Source organism: Haliotis rubra, unplaced genomic scaffold, assembly GCF_003918875.1.
Source record: "Haliotis rubra isolate DU_JTF1 unplaced genomic scaffold, ASM391887v1 Scf277, whole genome shotgun sequence".
NCBI lineage: Eukaryota > Metazoa > Mollusca > Gastropoda > Lepetellida > Haliotidae > Haliotis > Haliotis rubra.
The window spans coordinates 571,217-595,709 of NW_025766858.1; the positions used below are offsets into that span (position 1 = coordinate 571,217).

A 24,493-nucleotide genomic window follows, 5' to 3' on the forward strand; every position below is an offset into this window, starting at 1 on the left:
ATTGGCCGTAGGATGTGGTTGCAGAAGTTTTTCATGAAAATCATGATGCGCATTATGTCAGGGACACAAAGGGGTATAAAAATGCCCTCAAATCAGTTTGAAATCTCTCCCGACAAACGCCCACAAAGAATGCCAAGGTAAACGAGGCAACAGAGGGAACAAGCCATCGGCCGTCTTGAAGCTGGACAGAGTGTTGCAGATGTTGCCAATGCATTCCATGTGCACATAACGTCTTCAGGAACGTTTGCAGCTACACAGACCACGGCTGACCGCCAACGTCCTGGACGTCCGAGAATCACAACACCACGGCAAGATCGACACATTCAACGTTCGCACATCGGGGATCGATTCTTATCTGCCAACGAGACTGCCCGACAGACTATTGGATGTCACAACGGAGCAATAAGCGGAGACACAGTTCGGCGCAGACTCAGAGCAGTCCACCTCCGTTGTCGTCGTCCAGCTCGACGTGCTATCCTCACACCGAGACATCGTCAGAATCGTCTGCAGTGGGCTACGTTGCATCGAAACTGGCGTCAACAACAGTGGAGATTGGTATTGTTCTCTGATGAAAGTCGGTTTTGCATTTATCCTGCTGACGGTCGAGTTCAAATATGGCGAAGACGACTTGAACGCTTTGCTGTCGAATGTGTAATGGAAGATGATGCATGGGGAGGTCCGAGCGTTATGGTATGGGCAGTGATTGGCCTGAATCAGAGATTAGGGCCAGTATTCTTCCAGAATATTGAGCCAGATCGGGGAAATGGAGTCACTGTCCAACGTAATATCGACCAGATCCTCCGACCCCAGGTTGTGCCATTTTGCGTCCGACACAAGCAACACATTTTCCAGCAAGATTATGCCAGGCCCCACACTGCTAGAGTCAGTCAGGCATTTTTCCAGCAGCATAACATCCGACTACTGCCATGGCCTGCTGTCAGTCCCGATTTAAACCCGATCGAACATTTTTGGGACGAGCTGCAGAGACGACTGAATGAAGTCCGACCACGTCCGACAACTGCAGCAGAACTCCAGCAGCCATCATCCGGACATTTGCGGCAATCCCTAGGGCCTTTGTCAACCATCTGATTCACTCCATGTTCAGGCGGTGCACAGCTGTAGTGAATGCACGAGGTGGACATACGCTACTGACTTGTTGGATCAACTTCGATTTTGTCTTCAAGCAAAGTAAACCAACAATGTTTCCATGCATTGACTGACATGTCCCGATCATCATGCAATAAGTGTTGATTGTTATTATGTACCTGTTTTCATGCATTATCTGTCAAAAGTAAAGTTTTTCTAAATCTGGATTTTGACTTGCGTTTCTTTTGCGGTTCAGTATATGATATCAGTATATTCGGTATCAGTTAGCAGTTGAAATTGATTTCATTGGGTGCCAGGGATAGAGGAATGAACAGACCCCGGCACAGCGATGACTAACATAACTGGCTTGGCGCATGGAACTCTGGGTAGGAGAGTGAGGAATGAAGTCGAATAGTTTTAGGAAGCTGACATCTGATTGGCTGATCATGAAGTGCCCTCGCCCCCATTTAGAATGGGTGGTCAAAGTTGAATCACTTGATTTTACATTACATTAAAGTATTTCATTCTGTTCATTCCAAGTCGATTCATCATTACGGAAAAAAACAACAATATCTTGGGAGAAAAAACATATTTAAATATATGTTTGCTGTCAATTCAGTCAAGGTCGGCGAGTAACAAATGGTGTTATGTAACATGTCATACGAAACGCGTGCAAATCGTGATGAGTGGCTGAATGCGATAAGCTTGATCTGCACATGCGCACCTCCCCTGAAGGAAGCACATGTGGTTTAGTGATCAGTCGAAGAGGAACAAAGAAGGTGACAGACATTGTTTAGTAGAAGACATCTTTAACACAGCACAGCGTTTCACAGCAAAATTAATTTGGACGATGTTGGTAGTTTGTTGTATGCTTAAGTTATATACGTCTTGGGTGAGAATATCGACACCATTAATTAATGAATTACGAAAAGAATTGTCAAACAACGTAACGTTTATGTATATTTCCCTGTTATTTGCCCATGTAAACTTTGTGATTTGGATTATATACTATCCATCAAAGTTTAGACTCACTTAAAGCATTGACTATATGTATGTATGAATTTCTCCACTAATTTGGGGAACCAACTGCAGATGAATTGCACGAGGATCATGCATCAAATTGCTGAAAAGCATGCATGTCGTGCATGTGAACAGCTGCGTTTTGGTGTAAAGTTTATTTAGAATCATTTATTGATTGAGTGATCTTTTCAATGTTACGAATTTGCTTTACAATACATATCATGTTCATATGTATGGAATATTTTGCAAAATCTAGTTTTGAACAGTTGACTCAAGGAAGTGCCTACAATTACATTAGTGAGTGTAAACTTTTGATGCGTAGTATAGAACGACATATTCTTTGAAATTTTAGAATGATTGTTTGGACTCGGGTAGAATGCCCTCGACACTCCATTGCCAGCCGTACAAGGCAGCAACAATTGATCGGAAGATCAGGCCCTGAGACTCGGCTGCTAGTTTCCCAGTGGTTAAAGCGTTCGCTCGTCACGCAGAGGACCTGGACTCGATTCCAAACATGGGGATATTGTATGAAGCCTAATTCTGGTGTCCCCCCGCCGTAATATTGCTGGAATATTGATAAAAGCGGCGTAAAACCAAACACGCTCCATGGGCGGAAGTCTTTCCACCCAGTCACTGAACTGCACTTTACAGCAGACAAAATTGCAGGAATATTGCTGACTGTGGCGTAAATCACCAAGAATTCATATGTACAATTTGTGTAATGTATATTTGACAATTTGTATAATGTATGTTTTATGTCTGTAGTTGTGTCACTGTACCCGTGTCAGTCTTTCTGCCATGGTATGTTCCGCTTAGTGTAATCATGGAATAGCATGGTGTTTTTCATTAGGGACCGTTTCTAATTCACGACTGGAGGTTTTTTTTAGAAACTCCCCCATTCCCCAAAAAATCTGTACAAAGTGACACCCCCTGCATGTCATGTTCAAAACCAATGCGCCCCCCAAATAAATAAATAAATAATAATAATAAATTTAAATAAATAAAACAATTATTTTATAATAATAAATAAAATTGATGACCCACCGACCTCCCCCAGAACAAAGTGGATTGGGTCAAAACTCTCGTCCTCCTTCTCCTCTCCACACACACACACACACACTTAAATCATCACACCCCAAGCAAAGGATAATTACTGTTTGCAAAGGCGCAGCTACCAGTCTCCCTCAACTCAAGGGCCACCTGATTCTGCAATAGTTAAACCATGGGAAATATATCGGAAAGAATTCAGATTAGACATGAATGTTTTGGTGATAGTGTCTGTATAATTGTGAATGGCGTCATCATAATGGTCAAATTATACTCTTTAAAAAGTAGGGAACTTCATTTTTAATTTACGTTTGAAAAATAGGAAGATACATGTATATCGATGTTCATATAATATTAATGAATGTTTTGAGAGTGCATCACCACTTGCACTTCCTTATGACCATAGTTGTTTGTACAGTAATAGCTCTTGAAAGATGCTTGGTGTATGATGTGAAATTTGCATGTGTACGATTTTCATTTTGAAACAAAAAACCGTCAAGAAACAAACACTAACAACTGTGTGATGCAAGATGATTGTCCAAATTAATGGTCTACAGTGATTTATCAACCTTCTTGGAAACCGCCAAAATCAAGGACATCCCATGCACGTGTAGGGGCGACTGCGTTGTGCACGTGCATCCAATGCGTTGTTTTGAGGTGGTGATAAAGAGAAATGGTGGTGCGTTCATAAGATGTCTTTGAAAAGTGTAACGCTTATAAATCTTATCCAGATTGAAAGTTCAGGTTCCACTACTGTTTGTGAAGAGTATATAAATTGTTGCATGTTTCTATATGGGAATGCAGTACACAATATTGAAATCAAAACCAGATACAAAAATGCTATGTAGAATTTTATGTATTCCATCGGGTGTTTGGGATTGTCTGACATAAGAGGGCGGTGGGGTAGCCTCGTTGTTAAAGCGTTCGCTCGTCACGCCGAAGACCCCCGGGTTCGATTCCCCACATGGGTACAATGATTGAAGCCCATGTCTGGAGGAATAGATTGTACATGTATTAACGTTATTTTTAAAATACGAATATTCTGTTTAACATTTTTTTTAAAAGTGTTGGGTTTTTTTCACATTTATAAGTTCGGCCTAACTAGTCTCAATGGTAGGGAGATAGAAAACGACTTTACTGAGGAGAGATCAGTGCAGAAATGAGCAATGCGGGGGTTTTCCAAGGGCAAAGCCACATTTGGAACAGACCATGGCTTTATGGAAATTAGTGTGCGATGATATTGTATTACAAAGGGCACTTTTTAAAGCAGACATAGAAAATGATGACTTTAATACTGAAATGATTACGGATGTAGCTACCATCACTATCAACACAAACAGGTAGGAGGGGTGTCGCAGACGGTGGTTGGGGTCGGGCTGGGGGATAAAGTTATCAGCTAAGATAAAAATCCTTTAGGGGAAACAAACTGGCTAAATAAACGGCATGTCATAACAAATTACAAATAATATCCAGTTCTGTCGGTCTGCGGGTGGTCATGAGACATTTAATACGATGGCTGATGTAAGCTTTTCTATGGGTATCATGCTCTTTTACGTATTTCAACATAAAGAAAGACACGTAAGATGCTGATCAATATATTCAACACACATGAAAAAGCATAAAATATTTTTGAGATTACCCCTTGTGCCTCTGGGCAGCACGTGCATGTCATGCCAGGTGAGTCGACGGTCCGTCGTCATACCTAGCCGAGCGACCTAATTGCCATCTATTGTTTTCAGTAGCTATTCGTTTTGCCCGATTTTACGAGAAAACATGCTTTTCTAGATATCCTATTACGCATCCTACTGACCGACCAGTTAGGTTATTTCGACAGCCTGAAAGCAGTTTTTTCTATTTCCGACAGTGCTTTAGTTCATATTTTTGGTTCGTATCAGGTTTATAAACTTTTTCGCAGCGTTTGTTTTGTTTCTATCTCAATGGTCTCGCCGTCGCATAACATGATACATTTCTGGTGCCCTCTGCCGTGATGTTGCTGGAATATTGCTAAAAGCGGCGTAAAACCAAACTCAGTCATTCATTATCTACTATATTGTAAATGGTGGTTTCGGTAAAAATTTGAAAGTGTCAAGCCAGATTATTATATAGACTCTGCGTTGTGTCCATGCTGACTTGGTTGATCGGTCCTCATGAGCAGTACATTTTATACTCGAATCATCTTTAAATTTAATTTAAACTGGTTCTTGATTGTCCTGCACCATTAAAAAAGGTAGGGGATATTGGATTTACAAGAAATGTTTCATCTGTATGCGGCCTAAAACTAAACTCACTCCACAAACTGCTGCTACTACAGAATTCCAAATAAAGTACAGATAACTGACCCGACTGAACTATTTCGTTTAGTAAGACTTGTTTTGGATGTTCCCCGTCTTCTCTTCCCCCTTCCGTGGTGTCAGAATTCCTTCATTTCAGGTGTAAATTGTCTCTCGGCTGATGTGCGATATTTGGAGTGTGTTGCTTCTGATATTTCTGTTTATGTCCGGAATGCATATTATCAACATAAAAAGACAAGTTGAGAGACTAAACATTTATTATCGCAAGTTGACATTGCTGGACATTTTTTCTTCGACACCATTCGACCTCTTTCATGGTTGCTGTCTCTCAAGCGCTCCTCCCTGCATAACGTCATCATGTCGCACAAAGGCTCAATATCTGAAACAGACAAAGGGGGTAGCAGCGGTTATGTTTCTTACGGCGTTTGGGGCATTTTAATGTTTACAGGACCATCGTTTTACTCTACAAGTATTGTAAGTGTGATCTTTAGCCCGGCACGACACCCCTGTTACAAGGTGGAAAGAGTTGGCTAAATGGCTAGAAGGATATACTTTGGTCCTCTTTCCACACATTATTTCTGTAGACTTACAGAATGTGTAACAATAATATATGTAAACATCTGAAGGGAAATAAAAACAAATACAAAGAAAAAAGAAGACTTGTTCATCGGGGACATCACCTACACAGACCACGTGTCCGAACTGCTCAAACTTTCCTAAACATTGACAGTTGAAGTAAAGAAAATGTATATGAAGTATAGACTTGAATATTATATTTTTATATGTGACCAAATTGAGTGTCGATGCTAAGTTACTTTGTCTCGTGTTCTGAAATAGAAAATGCCTCGACAATATACTGGTTTTTTTATCTCCTAACAACCACCGCGATGCATGTGTCGGTATTTCGTTGTTGGCTTGGCTTGGAAACGTACTTATCTGCCCTTGATTTGCATCACGTGACAGGATATTGGGGGCAGATAGGGACATTGCATTCTACGGGAAACCTAGTTATCTGCCCTTGATTTGCCTCACGTGACAGGATGTTCGCATTGGAGAGATATTTATTAATTAGATTCTACCGGAAACGTACTTATCTGCCCTTGATTTGCATCACGTGACAGTATGTTGGGGAGAGGAAGGGACATTGCATTCTATCGGAAACCTAGTTATCTGCCCTTGATTTGCCTCACCTGACCGGATGTTCGCATTGGAGAGATATTTATTAATTAGATTCTACCGGAAACGTACTTATCTGCCCTTGATTTGCATCACGTGACAGTATGTTGGGGAGAGGAAGGGACATTGCATTCTATCGGAAACCTAGTTATCTGCCCTTGATTTGCCTCACCTGACAGGATGTTCGCATTGGAGAGATATTTATTAATTAGATTGTACCGGAAACCCACTTATCTAACCTTGATTTGCGTCACGTCACAGGATGTTTCCGTTTAGGATGGGGAGAGGTAGGGACATTGCATTCTACCGGAAGCGTAGTTATCTGCCCTTGATTTCCCTCACGTGACAGGATGTTTCCGTTTGGGATTGGGGAGAGGTAGGGAAAGCGGATTTTACCGGAAACACTTATCTGCCCTTGATTTCCATCACATGACCGGATGTTCGCATTGGAGAGATATTTATTAATTAGATTGTACCGGAAACCCACTTATCTAACCTTGATTTGCGTCACGTCACAGGATGTTTCCGTTTAGGATGGGGAGAGGTAGGGACATTGCATTCTACCGGAAGCGTAGTTATCTGCCCTTGATTTCCCTCACGTGACAGGATGTTTCCGTTTGGGATTGGGGAGAGGTAGGGAAAGCGGATTTCACCGTAAACACACTTATCTGCCCTTGATTTGCATCACGTGACAGGACGTTTCCGTTTGGGTTGCGGGAGAGGTTGGGACATTGCATTCTACCGGAAGCGTACTTATCTGCCCTTGATTTGCCTCACGTGACAGGATGTTTCCGTTTGGGATTGGGGAGAGGTAGGGACATTGCATTCTACCGGAAGCGTAGTTATCGGCCCTTGATTTCCCTCACGTGACAGGATGTTTCCGTTTTGGATTGGGGAGAGGTAGGGACATTGCATTCTACCGGAAACCTAGTTATCTGCCCTTGATTTGCCTCACGTGACAGGATGTTTCCGTTTGGGATTGGGGAGAGGTAGGGGCATTGCATTCTACCGTAAACCTAGTTATCTGCCCTTGATTTGCCTCACATTACAGGATTTTTCCGTTTGGGATTGGGGAGAGGTAGGGACATTGCATTCTACCGGAAACCTAGTTATCGCCCTTGATTTGCCTCACGTGACAGGATGTTTCCGTTTGGGATTGGGGAGAGGTAGGGAAAGCGGAATATACCGGAAACACTTTTCTACCCTTGATTTGCATCACGTGACAGTATGTTGGGGAGAGGTAGGGACATTGCATTCTACCGGAAACATACGTATCTGCCCTTGATTTGCCTCACGTGACAGGATGTTTCCGTTTGGGATTGGGGAGAGGTAGGGAAAGCGGAATATACCGGAAACACTTTTCTACCCTTGATTTGCATCACGTGACAGTATGTTGGGGAGAGGTAGGGACATTGCATTCTACCGGAAACATACGTATCTGCCATTGATTTGCCTCACGTGACAGGATGTTTCCGTTTGGGATTGGGGAGAGGTAGGGAAAGCGGAATATACCGGAAACACTTTTCTACCCTTGATTTGCATCACGTGACAGTATGTTGGGGAGAGGTAGGGACATTGCATTCTACCGGAAATGTAGTTATCTGCCCTTGATTTGCCCCACGTGACAGGATGTTTCCGATTGGGATGGGGAGAGGTAGGGAAAGCGGATTTTACCGGAAACACTTTTCTGCCCTTGATTTGCATCACGTGACAGTATGTTGGGGAGAGGTAGGGACATTGCATTCTACCGGAAACGTAATTATCTGCCATTGATTTGCCTCACCTGACCGGATGTTCGCATTGGAGAGATATTTATTAATTAGATTGTACCGGAAACACTTATCTGCCCTTGAGTTGCATCACGTGACAATATTTTGGGGAGACGTAGGGACATTGCATTCTACCCGAAACATACTACTCTGTCCTTGATTTTGCCTCACGTGACAGGATGTTTCCGTTTGGGATTGGGGAGAGGTAGGGACATTGCATTCTACCGGATGCGTAGTTATCTGCCCTTGATTTGCCTCACGTGACAGGATGTTTCCGTTTGGGTTGCGGGAGAGGTAGGGACATTGCATTCTACCGGAAACCTAGTTATCTGCCCTTGATTTGCCTCACGTGACAGGATGTTTCCGTTTGGGATGGGGAGAGGTAGGGAAAGTGGATTTTACCGGAAACGTACTTATCTGCCCTGGATTTCCCTCACATGACCGGATGTTTGCATTGGAGAGATATTTATTAATTAGATTGTACCGGAAACGTACTTATCTGCCCTTGATTTGCATCACGTTACAAGATGTTTCCGTTTAGGATGGGGAGAGGTAGGGAAAGCGGATTTCACCGGAAACACACTTATCTGCCCTTGATTTGCCTCACGTGACAGGATGTTTCCGTTTGGGATTGGGGAGAGGTAGGGACATTGCATTCTACCGGAAACCTAGTTATCTGCCCTTGATTTGCCTCACGTGACAGGATGTTTCCGTTTGGGATGGGGAGAGGTAGGGAAAGTGGATTTTACCGGAAACGTAGTTATCTGCCCTTGATTTGCCTCACGTGACAGGATGTTTCCGTTAGGGATTGGGGAGAGGAAGGGACATTACATTCTGCCGGAAACGTAGTTATCTGCCCTTGATCTGCCTCACGTGACAGGATGTTTCCGTTAGGGATTGGGGAGAGGTAGGGACATTGCATTCTACCGGAAACATACTGATGTACCCTTTATTAGCATCACGTGACAGGATGTTGCCCTTTGGAGTCGGGGAGAGGTAGGGACATTGCATTTTAGGCCAGAAACACTTATCTGCCTGTGATTTGCATCACATGACCGGATGTTCGCATTGGAGAGATATTTATCAATTAGATTGTACCGGAAACGTACTTATCTGCCCTTGATTTGCGTCACGTGACAGGATGTTTCCGTTTGGGATGGGGAGAGGTAGGGAAAGCTGATTTCACCGGAAACACACTTATCTGCCCTTCATTTGCATCACGTGACAGTATGTTGGGGAGAGGTAGGGACATTGCATTCTACCGGAAACATACTTATCTGTCCTTGGTATTGCACTACGTTACAGGACGTTTCCGTTTGGGTTGCGGGAGAGGTTGGGACATTGCATTCTACAGGAAACCTAGTTATCTGCCCTTGATTTGCCTCACGTGACAGGATGTTTCCGTTTGGGATTGGGGAGAGGTAGGGACATTGCATTCTACAATAAAACATACTTATCTGCCCTTGATTTTGCATCACGTGACAGGATGTTTCCGTTTGGGATTGGGGAGAGGTAGGGACATTGCATTCTACCGGAAATGTAGTTATCGGCCCTTGAATTGCCTCACGTGACAGGATGTTTCCGTTTGGGATTGGTGAGGTAGGGAACGTTATATTCTACCGGAAACCTAGTTATCTCCCCTTGATTTGCCTCACGTGACAGGATGTTTCCGTTTGGGATGGGGAGAGGTAGGGAAAGCGGATTTTACCGGAAACACTTATCTGCCCTAGATTTGCATCACGTGACAGTATGTTGGGGAGAGGTAGGGACATTGCATTCTACCGGAAACGTAGTTATCTGCCATTGATTTGCCTCACCTGACCGGATGTTCGCATTGGAGAGATATTTATTAATTAGATTGTACCGGAAACACTTATCTGCCCTTGAGTTGCATTACGTGACAATATTTTGGGGAGAGGTAGAGACATTGCATTCTACCCGAAACATACTACTCTGTCCTTGATTTTGCATCACGTGACAGGATGTTTCCGTTTGGGATTGGGGAGAGGTAGGGACATTGCATTCTACCAGAAGCGTAGTTATCTGCCCTTGATTTGCCTCACGCGACAGGATGTTTCCGTTTGGGATTGGGGAGAGGTAGGGACATTGCATTCTACCGGAAACCTAGTTATCTGCCCTTGATTTGCCTCACGTGACAGAATGTTTCCGTTTGGGATGGGGGAGAGGTAGAGACATTGCATTCTACCGGAAACCTAGTTATCTTCCCTTGATTTGCCTCACGTGACAGGATGTTTCCGTTTGGGATTGGGGAGAGGTAGGGACATTGCATTCTACCGGAAACCTAGTTATCTGCCCTTGATTTGCCTCACGTGACAGGATGTTCGCATTGGAGAGATATTTATTAATTAGATTGTACCGGAAACACTTATCTGCCCTTGAGTTGCATTACGTGACAATATTTTGGGGAGAGGTAGGGACATTGCATTCTACCCGAAACATACTACTCTGTCCTTGATTTTGCCTCACGTGACAGGATGTTTCCGTTTGGGATTGGGGAGAGGTAGGGACATTGCATTCTACCGGATGCGTAGTTATCTGCCCTTGATTTGCCTCACGTGACAGGATGTTTCCGTTTGGGATTGGGGAGAGGTAGGGACATTGCATTCTACCGGAAACCTAGTTATCTGCCCTTGATTTGCCTCACGTGACAGGATGTTTCCGTTTGGGATGGGGAGAGGTAGGGAAAGTGGATTTTACCGGAAACGTACTTATCTGCCCTGGATTTCCCTCACATGACCGGATGTTTGCATTGGAGAGATATTTATTAATTAGATTGTACCGGAAACGTACTTATCTGCCCTTGATTTGCATCACGTTACAAGATGTTTCCGTTTAGGATGGGGAGAGGTAGGGAAAGCGGATTTCACCGGAAACACACTTATCTGCCCTTGATTTGCATCACGTGACAGGATGTTGGGGAGAGGTAGGGACATTGCATTCTACCGGAAACATACTTATCTGTCCTTGGTTTTCCATCACGTGACAGGACGTTTCCGTTTGGGTTGCGGGAGAGGTTGGGACATTGCATTCTACCGGAAACGTACTTATGTGCCCTTGATTTGCCTCACGTGACAGGATGTTTCCGTTTGGGATTGGGGAGAGGTAGGGACATTGCATTCTACCGGAAGCGTAGTTATCTGCCCTTGATTTGCCTCACGTGACAGGATGTTTCCGTTTGGGATTGGGGAGAGGTAGGGACATTGCATTCTACTGGAAACCTAGTTATCTGCCCTTGATTTGCCTCACGTGACAGGATGTTGCCCTTTGGAGTCGGGGAGAGGTAGGGACATTGCATTTTAGGCCAGAAACACTTATCTGCCTGTGATTTGCATCACATGACCGGATGTTCGCATTGGAGAGATATTTATTAATTCGATTGTACCGGAAACGTACTTATCTGACCTTGATTTGCGTCACGTGACAGGATGTTTCCGTTTGGGATGGGGAGAGGTAGGGAAAGCGGATTTCACCGGAAACACACTTATCTGCCCTTCATTTGCATCACGTGACAGTATGTTGCGGAGAGGTAGGGACATTGCATTCTACCGGAAACATACTTATCTGTCCTTGGTTTTGCATCACGTGACAGGACGTTTCCGTTTGGGTTGCGGGAGAGGTTGGGACATTGCATTCTACCGGAAACGTAGTTATCTGCCCTTCATTTGCCTCACGTGACAGGATGTTTCCGTTTGGGTTGCGGGAGAGGTAGGGACATTGCATTCTACAGTAAAACATACTTATCTGCCCTTGATTTTGCATCACGTGACAGGATGTTTCCGTTTGGGATTGGGGAGAGGTAGGGACATTGCATTCTACCAGAAGCGTAGTTATCTGCCCTTGATTTGCCTCACGCGACAGGATGTTTCCGTTTGGGATTGGGGAGGTAGGGAACGTTATATTCTACCGGAAACCTAGTTATCTCCCCTTGATTTGCCTCACGTGACAGGATGTTTCCGTTTGGGATGGGGAGAGGTAGGGAGAGCGGATTTTACCGGAAACACTTATCTGCCCTTGATTTGCATCACGTGACAATATTTTGGGGAGAGGTAGGGACATTGCATTCTACCGGATGCGTAGTTATCTGCCCTTGATTTGCCTCACGTGACAGGATGTTTCCGTTTGGGATTGGGGAGAGGTAGGGACATTGCATTCTACCGGAAACCTAGTTATCTGCCCTTGATTTGCCTCACGTGACAGGATGTTTCCGTTTGGGATGGGGAGAGGTAGGGAAAGTGGATTTTACCGGAAACGTACTTATCTGCCCTGGATTTCCCTCACATGACCGGATGTTTGCATTGGAGAGATATTTATTAATTAGATTGTACCGGAAACATACTTATCTGCCCTTGATTTGCATCACGTTACAAGATGTTTCCGTTTAGGATGGGGAGAGGTAGGGAAAGCGGATTTCACCGGAAACACACTTATCTGCCCTTGATTTGCATCACGTGACAGGATGTTGGGGAGAGGTAGGGACATTGCATTCTACCGGAAACATACTTATCTGTCCTTGGTTTTCCATCACGTGACAGGACGTTTCCGTTTGGGTTGCGGGAGAGGTTGGGACATTGCATTCTACCGGAAACGTACTTATGTGCCCTTGATTTGCCTCACGTGACAGGATGTTTCCGTTTGGGATTGGGGAGAGGTAGGGACATTGCATTCTACCGGAAGCGTAGTTATCTGCCCTTGATTTGCCTCACGTGACAGGATGTTTCCGTTTGGGATTGGGGAGAGGTAGGGGCATTGCATTCTACCGGAAACATACTTATCTGTCCTTGGTTTTCCATCACGTGACAGGATGTTTCCGTTTGGGATTGGGGAGAGGTAGGGGCATTGCATTCTACCGGAAACCTAGTTATCTGCCCTTGATTTGCCTCACGTGACAGGATGTTTCCGTTTGGGATTGGGGAGAGGTAGAGACATTGCATTCTACCGGAAACCTAGTTATCTGCCCTTGATTTGCCTCACGTGACAGGATGTTTCCGTTAGGGATTGGGGAGAGGTAGGGACGTTACATTCTGCCGGAAACGTAGTTATCTGCCCTTGATCTGCCTCACGTGACAGGATGTTTCCGTTTGGGATTGGGGAGAGGTAGGGACATTGCATTCTACCGGAAACATACTGATGTCCCCTTTATTAGCATCACGTGACAGGATGTTGCCCTTTGGAGTCGGGGAGAGGTAGGGACATTGCATTTTAGGCCAGAAACACTTTTCTGCCTGTGATTTGCATCACATGACCGGATGTTCGCATTGGAGAGATATTTATTAATTCGATTGTACCGGAAACGTACTTTTCTGACCTTGATTTGCGTCACGTGACAGGATGTTTCCGTTTGGGATGGGGAGAGGTAGGGAAAGCGGATTTCACCGGAAACACACTTATCTGCCCTTCATTTGCATCACGTGACAGTATGTTGGGGAGAGGTAGGGACATTGCATTCTACCGGAAACGTACTTATCTGTCCTTGGTTTTGCATCACGTGACAGGACGTTTCCGTTTGGGTTGTGGGAGAGGTTGGGACAATGCATTCTACCGGAAACGTAGTTATCTGCCCTTCATTTGCCTCACGTGACAGGATGTTTCCGTTTTGGATTGGGGAGAGGTAGGGACATTGCATTCTACAGTAAAACATACTTATCTGCCCTTGATTTTGCATCACGTGACAGGATGTTTCCGTTTGGGATTGGGGAGAGGTAGGGACATTGCATTCTACCAGAAGCGTAGTTATCTGCCCTTGATTTGCCTCACGCCACAGGATGTTTCCGTTTGGGATTGGGGAGAGGTAGGGACATTGCACTCTACAGTAAAACATACTTATCTGCCCTTGATTTTACATCACGTGACAGGATGTTTCCGTTTGGGATGGGGAGGGGTAGGGAAAGCGGATTTTACCGGAAACACTTATCTGCCCTTGATTTGCATCACGTGACAGTATGTTGGGGAGAGGTAGGGACATTGCATTCTACCGGAAACGTAGTTATCTGCCATTGATTTGCCTCACCTGACCGGATGTTCGCATTGGAGAGATATTTATTAATTAGATTGTACCGGAAACACTTATCTGCCCTTGAGTTGCATTACGTGACAATATTTTGGGGAGAGGTAGGGACATTGCATTCTACCGGATGCGTAGTTATCTGCCCTTGATTTGCCTCACGTGACAGGATGTTTCCGTTTGGGATTGAGGAGAGGTAGGGACATTGCATTCTACCGGAAACGTAGTTATCTGCCCTTGATTTGCCTCACGTGACAGGATGTTTCCGTTTGGGATGGGAGAGGTAGGGAAAGTGGATTTTACCGGAAACGTACTTATCTGCCCTGGATTTGCCTCACATGACCGGATGTTTGCATTGGAGAGATATTTATTAATTAGATTGTACCGGAAACATACTTATCTGCCCTTGATTTGCATCACGTTACAAGATGTTTCCGTTTAGGATGGGGAGAGGTAGGGAAAGCGGATTTCACCGAAACACACTTATCTGCCCTTGATTTGCATCACGTGACAGGATGTTGGGAGAGGTAGGGACATTGCATTCTACCGGAAACATACTTATCTGTCCTTGGTTTTCCATCACGTGACAGGACGTTTCCGTTTGGGTTGCGGGAGAGGTTGGGACATTGCATTCTACCGGAAACGTACTTATCTGCCCTTGATTTGCCTCACGTGACAGGATGTTTCCGTTTGGGATTGGGGAGAGGTAGGGACATTGCATTCTACCGGAAACGTAGTTATCTGCCCTTGATTTGCCTCACGTGACAGGATGTTTCCGTTTGGGATTGGGGAGAGGTAGGGGCATTGCATTCTACCGGAAACATACTTATCTGTCCTTGGTTTTCCATCACGTGACAGGACGTTTCCGTTTGGGTTGGGCTTAGGGGAGAGGTTGGGACATTGCATTCTACCGGAAACGTACTTCTTATCTGCCCTTGATTTGCCTCACGTGACAGGATGTTTCCGTTTGGGATTGGGGAGAGGTAGGGACATTGCATTCTACCGGAAACCTAGTTATCTGCCCTTGATTTGCCTCACGTGACAGGATGTTTCCGTTTGGGATTGGGGAGAGGTAGGGACATTGCATTCTACCGGAAACCTAGTTATCTGCCCTTGATTTGCCTCACGTGACAGGATGTTTCCGTTTGGGATTGGGGAGAGGTAGGGACATTGCATTCTACCGGAAACCTAGTTATCTGCCCTTGATTTGCCTCACGTGACAGGATGTTTCCGTTTGGGATTGGGGAGAGGTAGGGACATTGCATTCTACCGGAAACATACTGATGTCCCCTTTATTAGCATCACGTGACAGGATGTTGCCCTTTGGAGTCGGGGAGAGGTAGGGACATTGCATTTTAGGCCAGAAACACTTATCTGCCTGTGATTTGCATCACATGACCGGATGTTCGCATTGGAGAGATATTTATTAATTCGATTGTACCGGAAACGTACTTTTCTGACCTTGATTTGCGTCACGTGACAGGATGTTTCCGTTTGGGATGGGGAGAGGTAGGGAAAGCGGATTTCACCGGAAACACACTTATCTGCCCTTCATTTGCATCACGTGACAGTATGTTGGGGAGAGGTAGGGACATTGCATTCTACCGGAAACGTACTTATCTGTCCTTGGTTTTGCATCACGTGACAGGACGTTTCCGTTTGGGTTGCGGGAGAGGTTGGGACATTGCATTCTACAGGAAACCTAGTTATCTGCCCTTCATTTGCCTCACGTGACAGGATGTTTCCGTTTTGGATTGGGGAGAGGTAGGGACATTGCATTCTACAGTAAAACATACTTATCTGCCCTTGATTTTGCATCACGTGACAGGATGTTTCCGTTTGGGATTGGGGAGAGGTAGGGACATTGCATTCTACCAGAAGCGTAGTTATCTGCCCTTGATTTGCCTCACGCCACAGGATGTTTCCGTTTGGGATTGGGGAGAGGTAGGGACATTGCATTCTACAGTAAAACATACTTATCTGCCCTTGATTTTACATCACGTGACAGGATGTTTCCGTTTGGGATGGGGAGAGGTAGGGAAAGCGGATTTTACCGGAAACACTTATCTGCCCTTGATTTGCATCACGTGACAGTATGTTGGGGAGAGGTAGGGACATTGCATTCTACCGGAAACGTAGTTATCTGCCATTGATTTGCCTCACCTGACCGGATGTTCGCATTGGAGAGATATTTATTAATTAGATTGTACCGGAAACACTTATCTGCCCTTGAGTTGCATTACGTGACAATATTTTGGGGAGAGGTAGGGACATTGCATTCTACCGGATGCGTAGTTATCTGCCCTTGATTTGCCTCACGTGACAGGATGTTTTCGTTTGGGATTGGGGAGAGGTAGGGACATTGCATTCTACCGGAAACCTAGTTATCTGCCCTTGATTTGCCTCACGTGACAGGATGTTTCCGTTTGGGATGGGGAGAGGTAGGGAAAGTGGATTTTACCGGAAACGTACTTATCTGCCCTGGATTTCCCTCACATGACCGGATGTTTGCATTGGAGAGATATTTATTAATTAGATTGTACCGGAAACATACTTATCTGCCCTTGATTTGCATCACGTTACAAGATGTTTCCGTTTAGGATGGGGAGAGGTAGGGAAAGCGGATTTCACCGGAAACACACTTAACTGCCCTTGATTTGCATCACGTGACAGGATGTTGGGGAGAGGTAGGGACATTGCATTCTACCGGAAACATACTTATCTGTCCTTGGTTTTCCATCACGTGACAGGACGTTTCCGTTTGGGTTGCGGGAGAGGTTGGGACATTGCATTCTACCGGAAACGTACTTATGTGCCCTTGATTTGCCTCACGTGACAGGATGTTTCCGTTTGGGATTGGGGAGAGGTAGGGACATTGCATTCTACCGGAAACGTAGTTATCTGCCCTTGATTTGCCTCACGTGACAGGATGTTTCCGTTTGGGATTGGGGAGAGGTAGGGGCATTGCATTCTACCGGAAACATACTTATCTGTCCTTGGTTTTCCATCACGTGACAGGACGTTTCCGTTTGGGTTGCGGGAGAGGTTGGGACATTGCATTCTACCGGAAACGTACTTATGTGCCCTTGATTTGCCTCACGTGACAGGATGTTTCCGTTTGGGATTGGGGAGAGGTAGGGACATTGCATTCTACCGGAAACCTAGTTATCTGCCCTTGATTTGCCTGACGTGACAGGATGTTTCCGTTTGGGATTGGGGAGAGGTAGGGGCATTGCATTCTACCGGAAACCTAGTTATCTGCCCTTGATTTGCCTCACGTGACAGGATGTTTGCGTTAGGGATTGGGGAGAGGTAGGGACGTTACATTCTGCCGGAAACGTAGTTATCTGCCCTTGATCTGCCTCACGTGACAGGATGTTTCCGTTTGGGATTGAGAGAGGTAGGGACATTGCATTCTACCGGAAACATACTGATGTCCCCTTTATTAGCATCACGTGACAGGATGTTGCCCTTTGGAGTCGGGGAGAGGTAGGGACATTGCATTTTAGGCCAGAAACACTTACCTGCCTGTGATTTGCATCACATGACCGGATGTTCGCATTGGAGAGATATTTATTAATTCGATTGTACCGGAAACGTACTTTTCTGACCTTGATTTGCGTCACGTGACAGGATGTTTCCGTTTGGGATGGGGAGAGGTAGGGAAAGCGGATTTCACCGGAAACACACTTATCTGCCCTTCATTTGCATCACGTGACAGTATGTTGGGGAGAGGTAGGGACATTGCATTCTACCGGAAACATACTTATCTGTCCTTGGTTTTGCATCACGTGACAGGACGTTTCCGTTTGGGTTGCGGGAGAGGTTGGGACATTGCATTCTACCGGAAACGTAGTTATCTGCCCTTCATTTGCCTCACGTGACAGGATGTTTCCGTTTGGGATTGGGGAGAGGTAGGGACATTGCATTCTACAGTAAAACATACTTATCTGCCCTTGATTTTGCATCACGTGACAGGATGTTTCCGTTTGGGATTGGGGAGAGGTAGAGACATTGCATTCTACCGGAAGCGTAGTTATCTGCCCTTGATTTGCCTCACGTGACAGGATGTTTCCGTTTGGGATTGGGGAGAGGTAGGGACATTGCATTCTACCGGAAACCTAGTTATCTGCCCTTGATTTGCCTCACGTGACAGGATGTTTCCGTTAGGGATTGGGGAGAGGTAGGGACGTTACATTCTGCCGGAAACGTAGTTATCTGCCCTTGATTTGCCTCACGTGACAGGATGTTTCCGTTTGGGATTGGGGAGAGGTAGAGACATTGCATTCTACCAGAAGCGTAGTTATCTGCCCTTGATTTGCCTCACGCGACAGGATGTTTCCGTTTGGGATTGGGGAGAGGTAGGGACATTGCATTCTACCGGAAACCTAGTTATCTGCCCTTGATTTGCCTCACGTGACAGGATGTTTCCGTTTGGGATGGGGGAGAGGTAGAGACATTGCATTCTACCGGAAACCTAGTTATCTGCCCTTGATTTGCCTCACGTGACAGGATGTTTCCGTTTGGGATTGGGGAGAGGTAGGGACATTGCATTCTACCGGAAACCTAGTTATCTGCCCTTGATTTGCCTCACGTGACAGGATGTTTCCGTTTGGGATTGGGGAGAGGTAGGGACATTGCATTCTACCGGAAACCTAGTTATCTGCCCTTGATTTGCCTCACGTGACAGGATGTTTCCGTTTGGGATGGGAGAGGTAGGGACATTGCATTCTACCGGAAACCTAGTTATCTGCCCTTGATTTGCCTCACGTGACAGGATGTTTCCGTTTGGGATTGGGGAGAGGTAGGGACATTACATTCTACCGGAAACGTAGTTATCTGCCCTTGATTTGCCTCACGTGACAGGATGTTTCCGTTTGGGATTGGGGAGAGGTAGGGACGTTACATTCTACCGGAAACGTAGTTATCTGCCCTTGATTTGCCTCACGTGACAGGATTTTTCCGTTTGGGATTGGGGAGAGGTAGGGACATTGCATTCTACCTGAAACATACTTATATTCCCCTTTATTAGCATCACGTGACAGGATGTTGCGCTTTGGAGTCGGGGAGAGGTCAGGACATTGCATTTTAGGCCAGAAACACTTATCTGCCTGTGATTTGCATCACATGACCGGATGTTCGCATTGGAGAGATATTTATTAATTCGATTGTACCGGAAACGTACTTATCTGACCTTGATTTGCGTCACGTGACAGGATGTTTCCGTTTGGGACGGGGAGAGGAAGGGAAAGTGGATTTTACCGGAAACGTACTTATCTGCCCTTGATTTGCATCACGTGACAGGATGTGTCTGTTTGGGAAGGAGAAAGGTTTTAACATTACATTCTACCACACACGTACTTATATGTTCATGCCCTTGATTTGCATCATGTTAGTGGATGTTGGGGACAGGTAGGGATATTGCATTCCACCAGAAACACTTATCTACCTTTGATTCGCATCACATGACCGGATGTTCGCATTGGAGAAATATCTATTAATTAGATTGTACCGGAAACGTACTTATCTGCCCTTGATTTGCATCACGTGACAGGATGTTGGGGAGAGGTAGGAACATTGCATTCTACCGAAAACGTACCTATCTGCTCTTGATTTGCATCACGTGACCAGATGTTCGCTTTGGAGAGAGATTAATTCGATTCTACCGGAAAAATACTTGTGTAATTATAATAATTTGAGAGCGATTTTTACCAAACTGGTTTGACAAACGCTGTCAAATAAAGGCAGAAGATTAATGACGACTGGAAACATTATTAAGATATCAAATACAAATATAACGAGATATTTCCGCACATTAAGTCAAGAAAACTTTCTTTTGAATCCCCATGTTATTCTCATTGTTTTTTTGTCCGGAAGTGGATCTCAGAACAATTTTGTTGGTCAAAAATGGAAATATACTCAGTAGCAAAAAAACGTCAGTACGAATTCAAAATTAGATAGGCACTGTAATCAAACGTTTCTTTTGCTGCTTAGTATACTTCAACCCTACGCTGATGACCTTTGCATCTTTGATGTTATTGGCTATCAGCCGAAAGGATATTTTAATATATTGGGACCAGCAATCAACATGGATAAGATGCAAGTAATATTGTTTCATCTTATTAAAACTATTTAGGCATTCTATTCCATCTCGACTATCATGGAACGTACAAAGAAAAATATACAACATGATGCGTTTAAATATCTGATTTCCAAATAAAAACAATATTATAGTGAGATTGATAAGGGACCGCTCATAATTTATGGCATGTGCAATGTGACTAACTCAACTGTAAAAGGATATTTTTGAATGCCTAAACACAACGAGTATCATATCACCGTGTTGTTCAATTACTATGTGTTGTACGTGAGTCATACACAATAATGTTGTAATTAAATGATTAAATTCATACTCCATTGAAACAATGTTGTTTATTTTCTTGCCTCTATATATAAATATTTATGCAACATACCTTAATCCCCGTCCAAACTATTCACCTGTGTGAAATAATGTCCCCGACCATGTCTTTTCTTCCATTGCCGCTCCATGACTGATCAAACCACGTGTTCGCCTTTAGGAAAAGCACGTGCAAATCAAACTTTTCGCATTCCGCCACTCTTCACGACTTCCACGTGTTTTGTATGACCATGACACCTTACATAGCGTCTTTGTTGCTTGTTGAAGCTGACTAAATTGATTACGTAAATACATTACACATGTGTTTTCAGGATGTCTTCCAAACCTAATCTGATGTACTTTTTTTTTTGCAGTAAGAGTATTTACCCAATAAAGGCTGAATTTGATATACAGGGTTTAAATTAATGAATCGACTCAAATACAGTGACTGCTGACTGCTGAATTCTTTTCCGCAAGTGCACTCTTTTTTGTCTATTTATCGAAACCGAAACGAGGCTGAAATTATGACTAATCTTGATTGAAATAATCAGACACGGTTGATTCCACTCGGTCTTGAAATTGTCTGGTGATTAAAAAATGAGGTAATCTGCCTCTTAATCCAAATTGATGCATATCTTTTAAAATACCATGTCAATGGTAGCCTACTTCTGGATTTGCTTTAACCACATTTGATGTTGATAGGGAGGTTATTGGTGTCCAAGTACCAAATTAAGCGTTTGTTGTGTGTTTACAGCTGCAGCTGTTTACTGGTGTAGGACGGTAATCTGATGGCTCAGTATGATCCGGACAGGTTTTGTCATAGGTATGAGTGAGTATTGTTTTACGCCGCTTTTAACAATATTCCAGCAATATCACGGCGGGAGACACCAGAAATGGGCTTCACACATCGTACCCATGTGGGGAATCGAACTCGGGTCTTCGGCATGACGAGCGATCACTTTAACCACAAGGCTACCCCACGCCCTTCATATATATGATGTTAGTTTATTTGTTGATAATGGCATGGTAATGAGGCCCTCTTCAGGTAGACCCAGTTATGGTTATATACATTAAACAGAAATCATGTGCAGATACTTATCTATCGGTCCATATAAATACAATGTATGCACTTTTGGGCATCGCCTGTCTGAGGCTCTGTGATTTTCCGATTTTACGTGCGCTTCCGACATAATGCTATTCCGCACTCGCTCTTGTGGCAAGACGTTTCCACTTTTATTAAGAAATTCAGATATCGCCAATTCAGTTCAAGATATATTCAATTTAATTCAATATATTTTTAAAACAATTTAAGATAACAGTAATTTTTCAACACATTATCTTTATTTGAGATATCTTTAATTCATTTCAAGATATATTTTATTCAGTTCAAGATATCAGCAATTCTTTCCAAGATGTCAATAATATGCTTCATCATATCCTAAATTCATTTGACGATATCATGAATTTTATAGCAGGTATCTATGATTATCTTTAATCGATATTTATTCAATTCAATTCAAGATGTCACTATTTTCATTCAAGATATCATTAAAACAATTTAAAGTATCAGTATACTGTAAAAACGGCTTGCCAACGCCCTGCAGTTCTCACATTCGTCACCATTCGCCCCTTTCCGTAACCTCCAAGAAGCGCTTGTCCCGGAATTAGACGGAGTTGGTCACGAATACAGTTCTAAGTGAGTCTTTTTGGTGCATGGTTGTATATGGAGTACGGATTGCTTATTATGGGAGATATATGGGAGGCATATTGTGAGCATTCTAATTTTGCTTTTTTAATTATGCACGGTAGCTTGTTTGGTCTCATGTTATATAATATTAGGCGGTGCATATATTCCTCCTCAAAGTTCCGTACGAGTTTGATTATCAATGCGATAACATATTTGATTTGGACATAGTACTGTCAATCAAACATGAAATAACAGGATATTGATTATTATTTGTGGAGCCTTTGATGCAAATACAGGAGAGGAGGAAGGTTGTTATTGTTTATGATATGAATGATAGGTCTGTACCAGATCTTTTGAAAAATGTTTTTGATTCTTTACTCGTGTCAAAAGGTTTTGTTGCAAATGCATTTGGTAGAAAGTTGATAAACCTTTGTATGGGCAGTCTCTCGTACAGACCCTGAAGGAAAGCCCACACAAGTCTAGAAAATGTGGCAAGTCTAGATCTCCTCAGCTTTAGGAAAATGAAGAAAGTCTCAGGGCTCCTTTTCATTATATATATATTTTTTTTACTATGAACTTTTTTCAGTAAAATATGTTCATTTCAGAGACTAGTTGTTAGTCTAGGGCAATAACATGCATATTGTGAACGGAAGATGAGATAATGACAGAACTAGGGAAGATTTTACGTACGCTTCACGCAACGCGTGCAGTAGCATTGATTATTTCATTTTGTCATCTACTACATGCCTATGGTCATTCGTCACCACTCGCCCCTTTCCGTAACCTCTTGTCCCGGAATAACACGAGTGGGTCGCGAATGGCCTATGTTGTGATAGTTTATAAAAGTATGTTTTTCTCACATTGGTGTTGCAGCTCGATTATGGGTACCGATGTTCAGTTACCCCAGAATGACACTTATAAATCATCAGAAAAAAATGGAACCATGTTTTTTTGTGAATCCATATGCAAAACTGATTACAATTATCAGTGGCTCAAAAAATTAACACGCACTTTCCACGGAATGCATATTTGTTACATAAGCCCCGGCACTAATCGTCTTTATTTGAACTAATTTCAAACTTTTCGGTTGAAAACCGTAATGAATCAGATTATTTCCCATTGCTTTTGGAGGTGTCTAGAGATGCACAGGTACACTTCCATTACTGATTTACAGTTGCCGGGTTTTAAGTACCTGGAAGGAGTCAATTCATTGTCATAGTCTAAACCATTTACAACGTTTATCGTACAAGGTGAAATAGCACAAGCAGTACATTTTATGAATGACATTTTTCTACAGTCTGATTGTATGAAAAAGAAAACACAGATTATGACGCATTCCCAACCAAAGTGGTTTGTTAATGATTGCAGAGTGGCTAAGAAATTTAAGAATTCTTGTCTGCATACATTTCGTAATAGCAGCAATGAGGAAGGTCTTGCTAATTATATCCAAAGTACAAACATGTTCAAGAGGCTTTGCAAGGACAAGAAGCAAATGAAGGAACAAGAAAATCTATACAGACTAATTGATACTCTCTCCCATAGCACAGAATTTTGGAAAACCGTTAAATCCATTTTATATTCCAGGAAGTCAACAGTTAGCCTAATATGGCTCGGAAACTGGAAACTTCAATTTTGAAAAATGTTTCAATGAGTTAGACAGTACACACGTCGTAGATAGCGTCGTTTTTTAACTCCGAATTGAAGATATCTCTGGTGCTATTTCAAATGGATCTATAACAGAACATGAGATAAGAAGCGGTATTAGAAATAGAAATGACCCTAATAACTATCGGGGATATCCCTTATGAGTATATAATTTTGGGAAATTTTTCACTTCAGTTATGTGTGAAAGACTTACCCTTTGGGTTAGTGTATATGATAAAGTAGTTGAATCAGAAGCTGGCTTTAGGGAGGGATTTCCACAATAGATAATGAATGTATTTTATACGCTGTTGTCAAAACATGCATAGGAAAGAAAGAGGGTAGAATGTATGCAGC

At 43.6% G+C, this 24,493-nt stretch overlaps 1 long non-coding RNA gene across 1 annotated transcript; it reads right to left on the reverse strand.

The window, feature by feature from the left end:
• Positions 1-5,683: 5,683 nt before the first annotated feature.
• LOC124280978 lies at positions 5,684-21,271 on the reverse strand. Its single transcript, XR_006899808.1, has 2 exons — positions 20,885-21,271; positions 5,684-5,823 (listed from the first exon to the last, which is right to left on the reverse strand). It is a non-coding gene; the product is annotated as an uncharacterized LOC124280978 (long non-coding RNA).
• Between the last annotated feature and the right edge of the window lie 3,222 nt (positions 21,272-24,493).